At 52.3% G+C, this 19,331-nt stretch overlaps 1 long non-coding RNA gene across 1 annotated transcript in view; it reads left to right on the top strand.

Moving 5' to 3' along the window:
• LOC101950592 (uncharacterized) overlaps positions 1-19,331 on the top strand; it is a 61,718-nt gene that overhangs the window by 26,985 nt on the left and 15,402 nt on the right. The window contains exon 2 of the long non-coding RNA XR_508369.4: positions 8,252-8,334. This is a non-coding gene — a long non-coding RNA (uncharacterized LOC101950592). The remainder of the gene's footprint in view (positions 1-8,251; positions 8,335-19,331) is intronic.

A 19,331-nucleotide genomic window follows, 5' to 3' on the forward strand; every position in this document is an offset into this window, starting at 1 on the left:
CTGACAATCTGGCCACTGGTTCTTGTCTCTGATTTCCAGCTGTGGCCTTTACATTTTGCTGTGCACCCCTCTTTGCCAGGAGACCCAGGTTCAGTGAAAAGGGGGACAAGGGGAAATAAGAGCTTCCCAGGGTAATAATAATAACAACAATACCCAGCTCTTGCTCAGCAGATCTCAAAACACTTCACCGGGAGGTCAGTATTACTACTGGCCCCATTGTACAGAAGGAAAAATGGAGGCACTGGCCCAAGAGCTAAGACTAGAACCGGCCCTAAGGCCCAGCCTAGGGAGCTCCCCACTCCGCTAATTAAATGGGCTGCATTAATTTACCAAGCCTCTTGTGTTGGCTAAACCTTCATTCCAGCCCACCAGGCTGCATTCCGACCGGTATCAATCCCCCGCCAACTGCCTTCACTGCAGCACAGACTAGCCCACGGCGGGTGCTGAGGTTTGTTTATTTCCCCTGTTTTGCTTTCTGCTGCCTCTCTGCACAGACTAACCCACAGCGTGATTGCTTCCTTCTCTGATCAGTGCTGCTCCTGGCTTTCATCCACTAACCTGCTCCAGCCAGTGGGAGGTTCGGCTTGATTAAATGCATGCAGCCACCTTCTGTTTGCTGAGGCTAGCAGTTGAGTAGCTGGTTCCAGGGTGCTCTGGGGAACCCGTGCCATGGCTGATGGAGAGGAAGGGAAAGGTTACTTCCTGTGGTCAGGAGGCCTGATTCTGAGCTTTCTTAGCCTGGTTTTACACCAGTGTAACTCCACTGACTTCCGTGATGTTACTTTTGGACTTATCGCACTGTAAATGAGAGGCGAATCTGGCCTGGTTAAGAGCAGGAAGGTGACTGGGGGGGGGGACAAGAGAAAGCAGAAGGCAGCGACAGCTCTGGGTCAGGAGACTGATAGGTGAGGTTGAGATCTAATGTGGGCAGCGGCTTCTCCCACATCTGCCTACTGTGGGGTTCTGGCACCAGCGCCTGAAACACCTGGTGCTGGCCTCCATCAGAGACAGGATACAAAGTGGATGGACTATGGTCTGATCTAGTCTGGCAATTCTGGAAGGCAGGAAAAATGCAATTAAAAACCCTCTTGACTTGTAATTACCTGTGTGATGGGTTAGATCACAGAAACCCTCTGGGAGCTGCCACCCAATGTGCCAAGACTACTTCTACCCCTGCTTTCCGTGCCAGCTCAGGACTCCAGCACCCTGTCTTGCTGAGCCAGACACTCCCGTCTGGCTCCAGACACAGATCCAGGGTCTGAATGACTTGCTCCAAAGCTGCAAGTTTACCTGAAAACAGCTCACAGAAGTGTGCTTGTCTTTAGCACTCAGATGCCCAACTCCCAATGGGGTCCAAACCCAAATAAATCCGTTTTACCCTGTATAAAGCTTATACAGGGTAAACTCATAAATTGTTCACCCTCTATAACACTGATAGAGAGATATGCACAGCTGTTTGCTCTGAGTTAATTAATAAGTAAAAAGTGATTTTATTAAATACAGACAGTAGGATTTAAGTGGTTCCAAGTAGTAACAGACAGAACAAAGTCACCGAGCAAAATAAAATAAAATGCTCAAATCTATGTCTAATCAAACTGAATACAGATAATCTCACCCTCAGAGATGCTTCAGTAAGCTTTTTCTCAGACTGGACACCTTCCAGGCCTGGGCACAATTCTTTCCCCTGGTACAGCTCTTGTTCCAGCTTAGGTGGTAGCTAGGGGATTCTTCATGATGGCTCCTCTCCCCTTTGTTCTCTTCCACCCCTTTATATATCTTTTGCATAAGGCAGGAATCCTTTGTCCCTCTCTGGGTTCCCACCCTTCCTTTTCAATGGAAAGACACCAGGTTAAAGATGGATTCCAGTTCAGGTGACATGATCACATGTCACTGCAAGACTTCATTGCCCACTTGCCAGCACACACATATACAGGAAGACTTACAGGTAAATACAGCCATCTGCAGACAATGGGAGTCATCAAGATTCCAAACCACCATTAATGGCCCACACTTTACATAATTACAATAGGCCCTTAGAGTTATATTTCATATTTCTAGTTTTAGATCCAAGAGTGGTACATTTATACAAAGAGGATGATCACACTCAGTAGATTATAAGCTTTGTAATGATACCTTACAAGAGACCTTTTGCATGAAGCAAATTCCAGTTACATTATATTCACTCATTAGCATATTTTTATAAAACCATATAGTCTGCGACGTCACAACCTAATTTTACAGATCTGTCTTATAATTTTGCAAGCCTGGAGGTGGCAATAATTGGACCCCTTGTTGGTGCGATGTGACACCCTGTGACATTTCTCTTGTGTGTGTATACCATATAGGCAGCAGCTTTGTGCCTAATAATTGATTCAGTCAGAGAGACTCACATGCAGGGAGAACAAACTTCCAGTGGTATGGTCAGTTTCTAAAAAAACCTGCATCTCAACTAACAGCAAAGCGTGTCTCCAAGATCTAACGGCCTATACGTTCAGTTAAACTTGTAAAATCACCTGTAACTCTTTTCAGCTTGGAAAAGAGATGACTATGGGGGGATATGATAGAGGTCTATAAAATCATGACTGGTGTGGAGAAAGTAAATAGGGAAGTGTTATTTACTCCTTCTCAGAACACAAGAACTAAGGGCCAACAAATGAAATTAATAGGCAGCAGGTTTAAAACAAACAAAAAGAAGTATTTCTTCACACAACGCACAGTCAACCTGTGGAACTCTTTGCCACAGGATGTTGTGAAGGCCAAGACTAGAACAAGGTTCAAAAAAGAACTAGATAAATTCATGGAGAATAGGTCCATCAATGGCTATTAGCCAGGATGGGCAGGAATGGTGTCCCTAGCCTCTGTTTGCCAGAAACTGGGAATGGGCGACAGGGGATGGATCACTTGATGGTTACCTGTTCTGTTCATTCCCTCTGGAGCACCTGGCATTGGCCACTGTCCGCAGACAGGATACTGGGCTAGATGGACCTTTGGTCTGACCCAGTCTGGCCATTCTTATGTTTTTAACAGAACCATCTGGTTGCTTTTAATAATATTACAACTGGCAGAGACCAGAGACTGTATAGGTCCTGACTCCTCACTCACCCGTAGGGGTGGGAACGTCTCAGGTAATGGCTGCTACACATTTAATAATGACAAAGAATTCCTAAAGATCGTGTATATTTGGCAGGGGTTCTGTGCATGGGAAATTCACCCTGCCCCTGCTACAAACCTTTAGCCTCCAGTGTGTCAGGACCGGGGTGTGGGTGGTCAGACCTAATGGTTGGAGCCACAGCAGTCAGGAACCAGAAGTCAGAGCCAAGAGCCAGGAAGCGAGCAGGGGAACAGGCAGGAACGGACTAGAGGAGGGCAACAACGAGGCTAGGAAAAAGTCAGGCATCGGAGCCTCACTTCAGCCATGCAGGCTGTCCTACCGCAAGCCAATCTGCCTCGAGGCTCGTCCTCAGGCGTGGCTGACAGGGCTCGATCCTGACCCAAAGCCGCTAAACTCCTTTCACCAGCACTAAATTCACCAAGGGCCAGATTGTGAATGTGTGTATGTGCAAGGGGAGGGGGGAAAGCAAGCTCCCCCCCCCTTCTCCTCCATTGCCTGCTCTCCCCAAAGGGGGTTATGCGTCCCTGAAGCACAGCGCCTCCTGCTGGGCCCGCCGGGGTAGTGCAGCGCTGCACCATGGCCAGTGAGAGGCAGCCTTCACAATGCCATACAATTCAACAGCTCGCTCCTGAACCCAGCCAGGGGCTGAGGGAGAGCCTTGCTCCGAGGAAATGCCCACACCAGGGGCTGTGCGTGTGGAGGGGGTGTGAGCCGCGCTCCTCCGAACGATAGACTTGTAGGTAAGAGAGAATGAGTCAGCCTGGGGGCAGGTCCCTGCTGCACCGCAACTGCCCTGCGTGACCCCGAGCAGATCATTGGATCTCTCTGGGCTTCATCTGGGAAGTGGGGATAACCAGGCCTCCCTTTGCCTGTTGGCTGCTTGGGGCAGGTGTGGACAGCTATGGGTCCATACAGCACCTGCGAGGCCCTGATCTCAGCGCTACCAGGACCCAAATAATTCCAGAGGCATCAGGTCTTCGGCAAGGATCTTTTGCTGCTCACGGGTGTCTTCCTCCATTTCACCCAGAATAGCCTGTGTCACCACTTGACCTTACAAAGCAAAGGTGCCTCGGGGGGAGGATATCTGGGTTTCCCACCCCACCTCCCTTTTTTCTGTCATGTTTTCCCCAGCACCTGCTTCGAACGCCCTGGAGAACCAAGTTGGTCTGGTCTGTATCTGCTCCCTGCCTTAGCGAGGCTCAAAGCCGGGGAGAGACTGAGAGGCAGGAGGGGGAGCGAGAGGATGACAGGGAAGGGGGGAGCGAGGCGTGGGAGGGGTAGACGCGTGGGCTGAGCGTGTGTGACAGGTGTAGAGAGAGCCATCTCCTTGACTCCCAGACTCCTGTACATGCTGTCATTCCATGCAAACACCCCCACCTCCACATGCTTCCCCTGCTCTGGAAAGCAGTGAGACACCCTGAGACAGTCAGAGGTGAGAGGAGGAATGCCTCAGAGCCATGGGGAGAGGGGGCGGAGATGCCATCGTGCTGTGTAGCCACCTCCCGCTGGACACTGCTGAGAAATCAGAGCCCCTGGCCTGGGTGGACCATGCTCCCCCTGCCCCGACAGACAGCTGGCCGGTCTCTGTCACGCTTGGCAACACCCGTCATGCCCAGAAAGTCTCCTCGAATTGAACGGAGAGCGATAGGGATGGGAACAGCATGAGAAGGGGAGATTCTGAGACATCCTAACAGCAAGCTGAGGTCGTTACGTACCCCCAGGGGAAAGCATATACCAGCCCCACACCCAGGACTCGGGCCAGCCTGAACCCGCTGTTGTCTGGGCTGTGTCACTTCCCTCCACTCTGCCTCTTGGTCTGTAGCTCAGAGCCCCGGCCAGCCAGGTACTCAGTATCCCCAATCCCTAGCAAATCACCAGGGGCGGAAGACCCCGGGCACCCTGCCGGCGCCTCCCAGTGCTGTAAATTCGTAAGCTCCTGAGGGCGGGGGTCTTGGCATTGTGGGCAGCCCATCCTTAGTGAAGAGGGCAGCCCCACTGACATCATTAATAACTCACGCGAGGACGGGTTTGCAGGATCATGTCTACACAGCACCTTAAGACTATAACAGGGTTCAAAAAGCACTAGATAGATTCATGGAGGATGAATGCCTATTAGCCAGGATGGGCAGGGATGGTGTCCCTAGCCCAGGGGTACGCAACCTATGGCACGCATGCCGAAGGCGGCACGCGAGCTGATTTTCAGTGGCACTGGGTTCTGGCCACCTGTCCAGGGGGGCTCTGCATTTTAATTTAATTTTAAATGAAGCTTCTTAAACATTTTAAAAACCTTATTTACTTTACATACTACAATAGTTTAGTTCTATATTATAGACTTATAGAAAGAGACCTTCTAAAAACGTTAACGTGTATGACTGGCACGTGAAGCAGGCTCAGTGCCTTCGCTGGAGTGTGGCGCTCACTGGGGTTAAGGGCAGTTCATTCAGCGCTGCCGGACTGGCTGGCGCCGGGTGCCCTGTGACATGGGCGGAGGGCTAACCCAACCAGGGTCTGACGGAGACACTGGTGCGACATTCATTGCCAAGGTGCCAGTGCTGTGTGCGGTACGAGATTGAGAGCTCTGGATAGATGGACTGGAGCTCCCCCGGAGATCAGGCATCTCCCCCTTTCTCTCAGCCTCAGCATGTTCCCCGACCTCCATGTATCAGGAAACCACCATCCACTGCCCCCTCTCCACACAAACACACCCACCAGCTCTGGATTTGTTTCCCTTCCGCCAATGGCGCCAAATCCTCCTCCCTAAACCTGCCTAGGCGGGCTGGCAGGGGGCAGAGTGCTAGGGTGGGTCACAGTACAGGGCGCTGGGGCCTGTCCCGGCGCAGAGAGCGGGGGCATGCCACAGGATGCTGCAGCGTGCCCTGAGTCAGGGTACCGGGGTTGTGCCAAGGTGCAGGATGCAAGGGCATGCCAAGGTGCAGAATGTTGGGGCATACCATGGCTTTGGCTGCTAGGGTATCCCAAGGCAGGGGGGAGGGATAGCTCAGTGGTTTGCGCATTGGCTTGCTAAACCTGGGGTTGTGGGTTCAATCCTTAAGGGGGCCATTTATGGTTCAGGGGCAAAAATCTGTCTGGGGCTTGGTCCTGCTTTGAGCAGGGGGGTTGGACTAGATGACCTCTTGAGGTCCCTTTCAACCCTGATATTCTGTGCTGGGGTGTACCATGGTACCAGATGTTGGACTGAGCTTCAGCTCAATGCACTGGAACCTGTCACAGTACAGGATCCCCCACAGGCTGTAGCCAGGGTCACATTCAGACTTGATTCAAGAGAGTGAAACTCCCTCGACAGTCAGCAGCACTACCCCTGCCAACACCAGCTCTCAATCTGCTTCAAACCATGACAAAGTGCCTCTTTTTCTCCATATTTGGGGCATCCGGTGCACAGCACAGACTTTGTTCCCTTTTTCTTCCCTCTCTTTTCTCGCCAATATGTTTGCACGTTGCCTGTGCCGTTTAGAGCAGCTAAAATTATCTCACCGAAGCATCTCCGTTGTCTTCCTTTGTTGTTCTTTTCTTTCTAGCTCTTTCCCGCTGGGCAGCTGGAGCCTGTCCCGGTACTTTAAAGAAAAACAATCATGCAACTCAGTTAGGTCTTTAGGAACATAGAAGGAGAGGATGATATGATGAAACCAAAAACACCCAAAGCGTTTTGCGCAGCCTTCAATCACACGATGCGTCCTGCCCACTTGAGCCTAGTGGACAACCTTTACTAAGTGCTTCAGAAGAAGGTCTCCTTGCTACCCCATCAGCCCCCCAAAATCCCTGCTAATCTGCAGTGGAAGGAAAAATTCTCCCCTGCATCTAATCTGGCAGCTGCTGCATCCCTGTGCATGACAGCATGAATCACCATTGTAAAGTAACAGAATCCATTTATACATCGAGCTACTGTTAGTGTCCAAGCAATTATCCTCGTTATTCTTTAATCCTGATCCCTATTGTGACGCTGGCAGACCAGGTGCCAGCTCATGCCAAGGCCCCCTAGGCCTCACGGAACAGTGACAAATGCACAGCTGGAAACCAGCCCGGTTCCCCTGTGTGTTAGCATTGTTCAACTAGGTGTTACATTGATCAGAATAGGTACAGTGTTTAGAGCTGATGAAATGCTTGGAGGATGTTGCCTGCCTTGATCTCACTTACAGCTTCTATAGCCCACAGTATAAAGTTATGTAGAGCATTTGCGTTTTAAAGCTCTTTTGAAATTGTGTAATTCACCAGACAGGAAAGCTGCATTCATCAATGTAAGTGCTGGTCTTGAAGGCCCATTGAACGCAAATGAGTCATTGTGAAACATCAAAGGACAACGATTTCACTGATTTCCTACCCCGCCCCACCACACCCAGGGCCGGCTCCAGCATTTCTGCCGCCCCAAGCAAAAAAAAAAAAAAGCCGCGATCGGCGGCGGCAGTTCAGCGGCAGGTCCTTCGCTCCTAGAGGGAGTGAGGGACCTGCCGCCCCTCTCCCGTGGCCGCCCCAAGCACCTGCTTGTTAAGCTGGTGCCTGGAGCCGGCCCTGACCACACCCAGGAAGAGGAGACAGGTGCAAACACTTGTCTCATCAGTTTGATCTCTGGGGGAAAGGAATGAAAATCCCTGACCAGAAGGAGCTGTGTTACTACGCTGCTTGGAATTTGGGGATGGCAACGTTTCTAAGCATAAGCAAGGGATCCCCAAGGTGCTTAGCTCGAGTTAGTGCTAAAGGACGTATTGGGTATGTCAATTAATAACCCGTGCTGGCCCATGCCAGCTGACTCAGGCATGCGGGGGTCTGGCTGTGGGGCTCCTTCATTGCAGGGTGGACTTCCAAGCCCGGGGTCTGGGACCCTGCGAGGTGGAAGGGTCCCAGAGCTCGGGTTGCAGCCTGAACCCAGAAGTCTACCCAGCAATGAAACATTCTTGTGAACCCAAGTCAGCTGGCACGGGCCAACCGCGGGTGTCTGATTGCAGTGCAGACACACCCACAGAACTTGCATATTACAACAGCTTCCATCACCTTCTGGAACCTAAGACTGTCACTCATTCACACGACGCAGGAGAGCCGTGCTGCCCACTTGATCCTAGTGGACAAAGCTGCGTGTGTGTGTTTACCTGTTTAAACTCGTAAATAACTCTCATTTCTTTTTCTTAGTTAATACATCTTCAATTAGTTTATTGTAAGATTGGCTACAAGCGTTGTCCTTGGTGAGAGATCCGAGATACAATTGACCTGGGGTAAGTGACTGGTCCTTTGGGACGGGGCATAACCTGAATATTGTTGTGAATTTTGGTGTAAGGGGCCATCTATCACAAAGGCAGGCTGGCCCGGGTGACAAGCTAGCCTGGGTGATCGGCATTCCCAAGGGGACTGTCTGTGACTCCATATTAAGGCTGATATAGCACCTGAGGAGTTCACACTTGGTGCTTGGTTGGTGAAATCTAAGTGCAGAACTCACAACCCGTTTGGGGTTTGTGCCCTGGGTTATAACAGTCTGTCCTGAGGCCGGGATTCACATTTGTGAGCCACTCCAGACAGTTTGACACCTATCACTGTGGATTCTGTCAATACTATTTTATTCCTCTTCTTTAGTATGTATGATTTTCTGGCATCTCCTTGAATGTCTGCAGCTTTGTATAGACCTGGCGTTTGGGGGCATTGGTGGAGGTGGTGGAGTCTCCTTCCTTGGAGGTTTTTAAGGCCCGGCTTGACAAAGCCCTGGCTGGGATGATTTAGCTGGGAATTGGTCCTGCTTTGAGCAGGGGGTTGGACTAGATGACCTCTTGAGGTCCCTTCCAACTCTGACATTCTATGATTCTATGATTGCAAAACTAGGCAGAGTTTGGGAATGTTTTACTTCCCTTCCCTGCTCTGCCTCTTCCCTGGCAAGGGACATGTGCGTTGCTTATACCAAATGACATGCTGCCTGGCTTTTTTTTCCATTAGATTGTTTTTCTTTCACACAAATACTCACCTCTCTGCTGCTTTTATTCACACTCTCTCCTCAGACATTTTGTTCTCTTCCAACCCTTTGCACGGTTGGTTGCCCTCATTCTTCAGAAACGTGTGCTTAAGGGAAAGCTCCTAAATCCATATTTAGGAATTTCGGTGGGAGCCACTCTTTTGAAAATGAGGCCACGCGTAGGCTTCAGAGCCTAAAACTAGAATCATATTTTTGACCATCTGAAGCTGGGTAAAGAGACAAAATACCAATATTATACTTATCATGGGAACCGTATGGTGCATTGTGGGTTTAGTAAGGCAGCAAGACATTCTGGGATGTTACTGGATTTGGGAAAGGACTGTTGGACTAGTCTACTAAGTTTCACTAGAGGTTCGTAGAATACAGTACCTTTCTTAAAGAAAGTGCATCCGGGGCTGTTCATAAATATATTTGGAAAGGAAGATGATGTCTGTCTGTATCTGTACGAGTTTTTTCATGAAGTTGATGGATTTCCACTCCATACGGCTAAATGCAGTGCCTTGCATAATGAAAGGTTTCAGAGTAGCAGCCGTGTTAGTCTGTATCCGCAAAAAGAACAGGAGTACTTGTGGCACTCTATATGCATCCGAAGAAGTGGGCTGTAGCCCACGAAAGCTTATGCTCTAATAAATTTGTTAGTCTCTAAGGTGCCACAAGTACTCCTGTTCTTTTTGCGGATACAGACTAACACGGCTGCTACTCTGAAACCATAAATATATTCTTTCTTTAACATTTTTAACTGCCATGAAAGATCTGGTCTGCCAGCGAAGTTCTCCATCTACCAAAACCTAAGATTTTTGCTGTGTCTGTTGCGTGTTTTGGAGGCAAATAATAGCTTGTATCATTTCTTGAGCAGTCTACTTTTGTTAATCTGTTCACGTCGGTGTCTGAAGCATGGGGCGGCAAGGAACTCTCCTGCTGGGCAACCTTTATAAAAGCTTCAGTCTCTTTCCTGAAGCAGGAGTTCAGTGTCCTTAAGCAGATCAACTTGAGAAAAGAAAAGAAAAGAAAAGAAAAGAAAAGAAAAGAGCCGCAGCAGAATGGAGAGAATCACTAAAACACTTTCCCAAGTAAATGAAAGGCCCACTGAGTGGAATGAGACAGAAAAATTCCAGAGACCTAGAAAAAGGGCTTGTGTATCTGTTTTCTTTGACATTTGGGAACAAAGTTGGTGCGTAGGAAAGGTGTCAGAACTATGTTGCTGCCCTGTGTTTCTTTACAGTACTATCACGAGGGGGAGTTTGGTGTCCATGGCCTATGGAGTCCCCAGCCTCTCTGCTCAGGCTGTCAGCAATCGCACCAAATGTTAAGAGCTGGATTCAGGCCGCCACTAGCAGCGCATAACAGCAATAACTTTATCAAAGCTACTAGGGCAGAGGTTTCCAACCTTTTTAAGCACAAGATTACTTTTTGAATTTAAGTGCAACCCAGGAGCCACCCTTCCCCGTCCGCGAGGCCCCACCCCACTCACTCCATCCCCCCTCCCTCTGTCACTGGCTCTCCCGCACCCTCACTCACTTTCACCAGGCTGGGGCAGGGGGTTGGGGTGCTGGAGGAAATGTGGTCTATGGGCTGAGGCCGAGGGGTTTGGAGTGTGGGAGTGGGCTCCAGGCTGAGCCTGGGGCAGGGGGTTGGGGTGCACGAGAGGGTGAGGGGTTCATGCTCTGGGAGGCAGTTTGGGTGCATAAGGGGGCTCTGGGTTGGGGCAGGGAGTTGGAGTGCAGGAGAGGGTTCGGGGTGTGGGCTCTGGAAGGGGGCCTAGGGCTGGGGCAAGGGGTTGGGGTGCAGGAGTGGATTTGGGGTGCTGGCTCCGGGAGGATGCTCAGGGGTGGGGCAGGGTGTTGGAAGGGGCTAAGGGTGCGGGCGTCCGCCAGGCGGTGCTTACCTCAGTCGGCAGCGCAGCGGTGCTAAGGCAGGCTCCCTGCTTGCCCCGGTCCACGCCGCTCCCAGAAGTGGCCAGCATGTCCCTGTGGCCCCTGGGGTGGGGCATGTGGCTCCGAGCACTGTCCCTCCCTGCAGGCACCGCCCCTGCAGCTCCCATTGGCTGCAGTTACCCATTCCCAGCCAATGGGAGCTGCGAGGGCGGTACCCGCAGGCAGGAGCAGCGCACAGAGACCCCCTGTTCCCCTCTCCCACAGGGACGTGTTGCTGGCCACTTCCATGAGCTGCATCGCCAGCTTTTTAGGGGCCGGATACCGTGATCGACTGGCAAAGGCTCCACAATCGACCAGTCAATCACGATCTACCGGTTGGTGACCACTGTACTAGGGTGAGCAGATGTCCCAATTTTATAGGGACAGTCCTGATATTTGGGGCTTTGTCTTATATAGGCACTTATTCCCCCCCACCCCCTTCCCAATTTTTCACACTTGCTGTCTGGTCACCCTAAAAGCTACTAACTTCTGACCAATGCTGCTATTCCTGAAGGTAGATGGCACTCTTTATATTAACCGTCTCCACACGTACAGTTCTAACAGCTCTCCTGTAACACCAAGCCAAGGCACACACCCGATGGCAATGACCTACTACAGCCACTACGATGCCGGATTGGAGCCAATGATTAGCTCTCAGCAAAATTTGTTAGCAGAAACTTTTTTTCCCCCCGGTGAGAAACACAGATTTGGCAACACCAGCATGTTTTATGAATTCATGTTGCTATTGCCCATTTGCTCATTTGGGGGAACAAAAATCCAAAAAACACTTACATTTTTTCATCTCAAACAACTTTTAGTTTCAAAATGTCCTTGAGTTTTTAAAAATTCAAAAAATGAAAGCACATTTTGATATTGTCAAAACAAAATATTTCATTCGACCCAAAAATGAATTCCCCCCCCCCCGCCACTTTTCAATTGGCCAAAATATTTTTTTAAAAAGGCCGACCTGAAATGATTTTTTGTTTTGACTTTTCAAAATTGCCAGTGAACAGAAAACTCTGTTACTCACTGAGCTCTCCAATGATCTAGTCAAAGACAACATAACCCTTTGCCAAAACCTGAGCTATCCGTCACCTCTTTTTATACCGAATGAGGAATGAAAGAGCTGTGTTTTGTCTGATTGTCAGTTTGGAATAAAATATTTCAAGAGACCTCAAAGACTAATAACGTAAATCAGTCTGGGGATAATTCATCTGTCGACATAGGCTGGGTTTCTCTGTCTCCTCTTGGATGGGATAAAGTCCAGGTTCCAAGTTCGCTAGGAAGGAACCTAATTTAGTCCATTTAATTGGCATTGATGTTGTATTCCCATCGTCTTCATAATCTCATTACAAAGCCCTTTCAGCTGGCAGCTGGCGTGTTTTAATATTTTAAAGATCAAACTGCAGAGGGATCCAGGCTTTGAAATCTCTGATTTAGATACAGCGTGTCATTTCTCCTTGCGTGTGTTTCTCTGCCAACTGGCTTAACGTTTCTTTTCTCAACCACTCACAGCGTCTGATACCATTTATGGATGGTAGCACGCCATCCCTTTAAGCGGGAGACTTGTATCCGATTTATCCATATCCTTGTGCAGGCATTTGCACCAAGGCAACATGGGTTCAAAACGGCATCACCATTCCCATCTGGTAATGTTTTAGCCCTATCTCGGACCGGTATAAATAGGACCCTATGAAATTCACAGCCGTGAAAAACATGTCACAAACCATGAAATCTGGTCTCCCCTGTAAAATCTGGTCTTTTGTGTACTTTTATCCTATAGCAGCATTTCTCAAACTGGGGGTCCCAACCCAAAAAGGGGTCATAAGGGTATTGTATTGTCACCCTTACTTTTGCACTGCCGCAGCGCAGAAGTAAGGGGGAACGGTATTGGGGATTTGTCACTTTTGGGGGAGAGTCATCATGGGCTTGACATGTTTATATTTTGCCAATTTTAAATACATATTCATGCTTGGTTACAGCACTGTGAAATTTAAGATTTAAATATGTGAAACTGTGAAATTCAACATTTTTAAAATGCGATGACTGTGACATTTATGAAAACAGGCCGTGAATTTGGTAGGGCCATGGGTGGCACAAGGTGCGAGGCAACGCTGAACCTCCTATGCCTGTGATCGGAGCCAGTTACCCTGTGCTACCCCCAGCAGAGGGTCAGGGGCTATGTCCAAAGATCCCCGGTATGGTGCTGTCCGGGGGTGCCTTTGCCAGCCAGCGCCCTCTGATGGCTGTGCATGGTGTTGTGGCAACTCTCCCCTTTCCTGCACCCCTCCAAGAGTCATTTGGCCCGGTGCCGGCTGGCATCCTCTTATGACTCCAGCCCAAGCTGTTCATAATCTCTCCTCTTCTGGGACAATAGAGTCTGATAGACCAGCAGTCTAGTCAGGGCCGGCTCTAGGATTTTTGCCACCCCAAGCAGAAACAATTTGGGCTGCCCTCCTCCCATTTTTTTCTTACCCCACCCCGGCCCCGCCTCAGCTCCGCCCCTTCCCCAAATACCCAGCCCTGCCTCCTCCCCCCAGGCTTTCAAGCCTAAGAGGGAGTGGGAGAAGCGGCGCGCGCGCCGTGGCCACTCGGAGTCTCCCTCTCCCTCCCAGGTTTGAGAGCCTGGGAGGGAGGGGGAGCAGCGGCGCGCGAATCAGCTGTTTTGCGTGCCGTGGTGCGTGAGCGGCAGCAGCGGAGGTGAGCTAGGGCGGCCGGGGCACATTTTTAGGGGCGGCATTCTGGCGCCGGCCATGCCGCCCCTTAAAATGTGCCGCCCCAAGCACCAGCTTGTTTTGCTGGTGCCTAGAGCCGGCCCTGAGTCTAGTGACCCTAGCGAAGGGTCAATAACCTCAGGCCCCGTAGAGCCCTGACTCCTTTGCTCCAATGGGTTTTACCATCCTTTGCTGGGAATGGTAGGAGAACTCAGGCCCACCCACGCTGCGTTCCAGTCCCTCCGTCTCTCTGGCAGCAGCTTTTCTCTTCTGATCTGCAGCCCTCTTATCCTCAGATGTCGCCGTCCCAGGGATTAGCCACAGATGAGGAAACAGCTAGCCTCCTGTTAAACCCTTAATAGCCTGCCTGTTAACCCCTTAGGGTATGTCTACACTGCGGCTAGGAGCGTGCCTCCCAGCCCAGGCAGACAGACACATGCTAACTCCACTCCAGCTAGCATGCTGAAAATAGCAGTGTGGGTGTTGCAGCTTGGGCTACCACACAAGCTTGGACCCAGGAGTCTGGGGGGCTTGATCTCAGGTGGCTAGCCAGCACCGCTGCCCATGCCACAACGTTCACACCACTACTTTTAGCTTGTTAGCTCAAGTCATGCTAGTGCTTCTCTGTCTACCTGGGCTGGAAGGCTTGCTCCCAGCTGCTGTGTAGACGTACCCTTAGTGGCCATGGTAGGATGGGGTGGATGCCCCATCACAGGTGCATTTACAGAAGAACATCCCCTGTCTTTTATGTTTCTCTCATTTGGAGCCCCGTTTGAATGTACAGCTGGGTGACATTGTACAACTGAAATATTTTTCGGCAAAAAAGGCAGATTCTACGACACCGACACATTTCACAAATTCGTGTCGATTTCACCAAATAGTTTCGGTTAGAAAAAGAATGGAAGAAAAACTCTGAACAATTGAAATGTTTTGTTTTCACATTTTAAAAACAGAATGTTTCCATTTGTCAATTTGTTCATAACTTTTCATTTTGAAATGTTCTTTAATTTTTTTTTTAATGTAAAACATCAGCAAAGCTCAACGTCAAAACAAAGTGCCTTGGTTTGGGGCAAATCAAATTTAATTTGACCTGAAATTATTTTGTTACTTGGCAATCAGCTGAAAATTACAAATACATTCATTTTTGGTTTGACCCAAAACATTTTTATTTTATTTTATAGAATTGCAAGTAAACTGTAAAAAAGTACTTGCACGGCTCTATTTGTATGTCACTCAATACACTTGTCTTTTCAAATTTACTATGTGAGAGGATTTAAAGAACTATATCCTTCAACATCTTTTCTGTGAAATTAAATGCCAAACAGAAGAGGGACACACTGCATTTTCCTACAGTCCATTTAATATTCATTCGCTCGTTTAACCTAGAGGCTTGTCCATCCCTTATTTCATACCCACTTGTTTTGAGTTGACAGCGGCATGCACGGTCTCTAGATCTCTTCTCCAGATCCAACAGAAAGAAAGAAAGATGAAGCAATGGGTAGGGCTGGTAGAAATGCTGTATACTTCCTGCCTTCTCTGGCACAGAAGTCCTGTCCTTGCACATCACACGGAGGAATGCAGCAGGCTTAGCGACTGGGGAGTCCTAGGAATTAATACTAGCAAAACACACACCACATGGGAGGACTGTGGGGTAGGGCAGCTGCTTAGGGAGATCCAGAGAGTGATGGGGTAACATTAAGCAAGGAAAACTGTAAGAGGATCTCAGGGCAACTGTTCTATCAAGCAGGCTGTGGACTAGTCTCCCAAGGGAAGGATGTATCCTGTCGCTTTAAGAGCCTGATAAAAAGCCCACTGGGGTCAATGTAAAGACTCCCATTGAGTTCAACGGGCTTCGGGTCAGGCCGTAAGCCATGTACAGCTGAATCTGGGGAAAAGTGTAGAGATTGTGGCGAGGGGGCAGCCCGCCATGCCAAGAAGGGTGGCCAAGATGGGCTCTGATAGGTCTTGTCGCTTCTCTAATTTGGATGTTCCCTGTTGCCCAGGCGCGGGTGAAAGCAGCACCGAGTTCTCTGGCTCGTTCTCTGCCTCAGACCGAGCTGCCGGGGAATCTAGTGCTCGTCGATGTGTGAGATTCATAACACAGGCATGAGCCAGGCACAGCGTGGGCGGCCTCTCCCCCACACAGCTCTTCTCAAAGCACTTCAGTCCTCAGCCACAGCGCTGCCCTGGTATTCCACGGCCCAGCTCCCCTGCAACTGTGCCCGCGCTCTCCAGCCCTGGCTGGGTACTCACTGCCTTTCTGCTCCTGGCCGCCCCGCCAGGTCTGCCAGCCCACCTCCGTCCTGGCCTGCAGCCCCTCCCCCAGCTCTGCCAGCCCACCTCCGTCCTGGCCTGCAGCCCCTCCCCCAGCTCTGCCAGCCCACCTTCGTCCTGGCCTGCAGCCCCTCCCCTAGCTCTGCCAGTCCACCTCCGTCCTGGACTGCAGCCCCTCCCCCAGCTCTGACAGCCCACCTCCTTCCTGGCCTGCAGCCCCTCCCCCAGCTCTGCCAGTCCACCTCCGTCCTGGCCTGCAGCCCCTCCCTAGCTCTGCCAGCCCACCTCCGTCCTGGCCTGCAGCCCCTCCCTAGCTCTGCCAGCCCACCTCCGTCCTGGCCTGCAGCCCCTCCCCCAGCTCTGCCAGTCCACCTCCTTCCTGGCCTGCAGCCCCTCCCCCAGCTCTGCCAGCCCACCTCCGTCCTGCCCTGCAGCCCCTCCCCCAGCTCTGCCAGCCCACCTCCGTCCTGCCCTGCAGCCCCTCCCCCAGCTCTGCCAGCCCACCTCCGTCCTGCCCTGCAGCCCCTCCCCCAGCTCTGCCAGCCCACCTCCGTCCTGGACTGCAGCCCCTCCCCCAGCTCTGCCAGCCCACCTCCGTCCTGGCCCGCAGCCCCTCCTCCAGCTCTGCCAGCCCACCTTCGTCCTGGCCCGCAGCCCCTCCCCCAGCTCTGCCAGTCCACCTCCTTCCTGCCCTGCAGCCCCTCCCCCAGCTCTGCCAGCCCACCTCCGTCCTGCCCTGCAGCCCCTCCCCCAGCTCTGCCAGCCCACCTCCGTCCTGCCCTGCAGCCCCTCCCCCAGCTCTGCCAGCCCACCTCCGTCCTGGCCCGCAGCCCCTCCCCCAGCTCTGCCAGCCCACCTCCGTCCTGGCCCGCAGCCCCTCCCCCAGCTCTGCCAGCCCACCTTCGTCCTGGCCCGCAGCCCCTCCCCCAGCTCTGCCAGTCCACCTCCGTCCTGGACTGCAGCCCCTCCCCCAGCTCTGCCAGCCCACCTTCGTCCTGGCCTGCAGCCCCTCCCCTAGCTCTGCCAGCCCACCTCCGTCCTGCCCTGCAGCCCCTCCCCCAGCTCTGCCAGCCCACCTTCGTCCTGGCCTGCAGCCCCTCCCCTAGCTCTGCCAGCCCACCTCCGTCCTGCCCTGCACCCCCTCCCCCAGCTCTGCCAGCCCACCTCCGTCCTGCCCTGCAGCCCCTCCCCTAGCTCTGCCAGCCCACCTCCGTCCTGGCCCGCAGCCCCTCCCCCAGCTCTGCCAGCCCACCTCCGTCCTGGCCCGCAGCCCCTCCCCCAGCTCTGCCAGTCCACCTCCGTCCTGGCCCGCAGCCCCTCCCCCAGCTCTGCCAGCCCACCTCCGTCCTGCCCTGCAGCCCCTCCCCCAGCTCTGCCAGCCCACCTCCGTCCTGCCCTGCAGCCCCTCCCCCAGCTCTGCCAGCCCACCTCCGTCCTGGCCCGCAGCCCCTCCCCCAGCTCTGCCAGCCCACCTCCGTCCTGCCCTGCAGCCCCTCCCCCAGCTCTGCCAGCCCACCTTCGTCCTGGCCCGCAGCCCCTCCCCCAGCTCTGCCAGTCCACCTCCTTCCTGCCCTGCAGCCCCTCCCCCAGCTCTGCCAGCCCACCTCCGTCCTGCCCTGCAGCCCCTCCCCCAGCTCTGCCAGCCCACCTTCGTCCTGGCCCGCAGCCCCCTCCCCAGCTCTGCCAGCCCACCTCCGTCCTGGCCCGCAGCCCCTCCCCCAGCTCTGCAGCCCACCTCCGTCCTGGCCTGCAGCCCCTCCCCCAGCTCTGCCAGCCCACCTTCGTCCTGGCCCGCAGCCCCCCCCCAGCTCTGCCAGCCCACCTCCGTCCTGGCCTGCAGCCCCCTACTATCCCAGCCCTGGGCTCTCCCACCCCAGCTCTACCAACCCACCTCCATCCTGGACTGCAGCCCCTCCCCCAGCTCTGCCAGCCAACCTCCGTCCTGGCCTGCAGCCCCCCTGCTATCCCAGCTCTGCTCCCCACCAGCTCTGCCAATGCACCTCAGTCCTGACCTGCATCCCTGGACTTTCTCTCCCCCTCCCTCCAGCTATTCCAGCCCTGGGCTTCCCTTCCTCCAGCTCTGCCAATCCCCCTCCGTCATGAGGACACCTCTCTGCTACTCCAGCCCAGGGGTCCCCCACAGCTCTGCGAACGCCCCTCAGTCCTGATCTGCAGCCCCCCTTGCTATTCCACAGGGCTTTGAGGGCTACTGATGAAAAGGTCCTTATAAGAGCTAGAGATTCGATAACAAGAGACAGTTCTCCGCTCCCCCCCCTGCTCTTCTCTGAACCCTCTCCAATCAACATCCTTCTTGAATTGTGGGCACCAGAACTGGACACAGGATTCCAGCAGCGCTCGCACCAGCGCCAAATACAGAGATAAAATAACCTCTCTGCTCCTACTGGAGATTCCCCTGTTTATGCATCCCAGGATCACATTAGCTCACACTGGGAGTTCCTGTTCACCTGATTATCCATCACAACCTCCAAATCTTTCTCAGATGCCCTGGGAAGCAGGGACGAGACCCCTCTCCTGTACGTATGGCCGACATCCTTTGTCCCCAGAGGTATTTTACATTTAGCTGTATTAAAACCCATATTGCTTGCTTGCACCCATTGTACCGAGTGATCCAGATTGCTCTGAATCACAGACTCACAGACTTTAAGGCCAGAAGGGCCATTATGATCATCTAGTCTGACCTCCTGTGTGGCACAGGCCAGAGAACCTCACCCACCCACTCCTGCAACAGGCTCTTAACGTCTGGCTGAGTTACCGTCAGCTCTTGATTTAAAGACTTCAAGTGCCAGAGACGCCACCATTCAAACCAGCAAATGACCCGTGCCCCATGCTGCAGAGGACGGTGAACCTCCCACCACGGTCTCTACCAATCTGACCTGGGGAAAAATTGCTTCCCATCCCCAAATATGGGGATCAGTTAGTTCAAATAGGATTTAATTCAAAGAAGTCCTATGGCCTGGGCGATGCAGGAGGTCAGACTAGATGAGAGGAGCGGTCCCTTTTGGCCTTGAAATCTGTGAATCAATGAAAATCTGGCCCCACTTGCAATCAGAAGAGTTGCAATCCATCCCTAGGTGACATGCCCAAGGTCATCCAGCAAGTCTGTGGCAGAGACAAAACCCTAGCCTGCATTTCCTAACAACAATTGGCCTCGTTCATTATCAATGGAGTTAAGCCATATAAATAGGCAAACTATATTTAGAAATGCACTGGGGCACTTGTTCTATTGCAGATGAGATTCGGTGCCTTTCATCTAGGTTCCTAAGGTAAATTCAGCCCAGGACAACAGTTGCTGACCACTGTCTCGCTATTAGAGCTGTGCGAATATCTGA

The sequence above is a fragment of the Chrysemys picta genome, chromosome 2 (assembly GCF_011386835.1).
Source record: "Chrysemys picta bellii isolate R12L10 chromosome 2, ASM1138683v2, whole genome shotgun sequence".
In the NCBI taxonomy this organism is placed as follows: domain Eukaryota; kingdom Metazoa; phylum Chordata; order Testudines; family Emydidae; genus Chrysemys; species Chrysemys picta.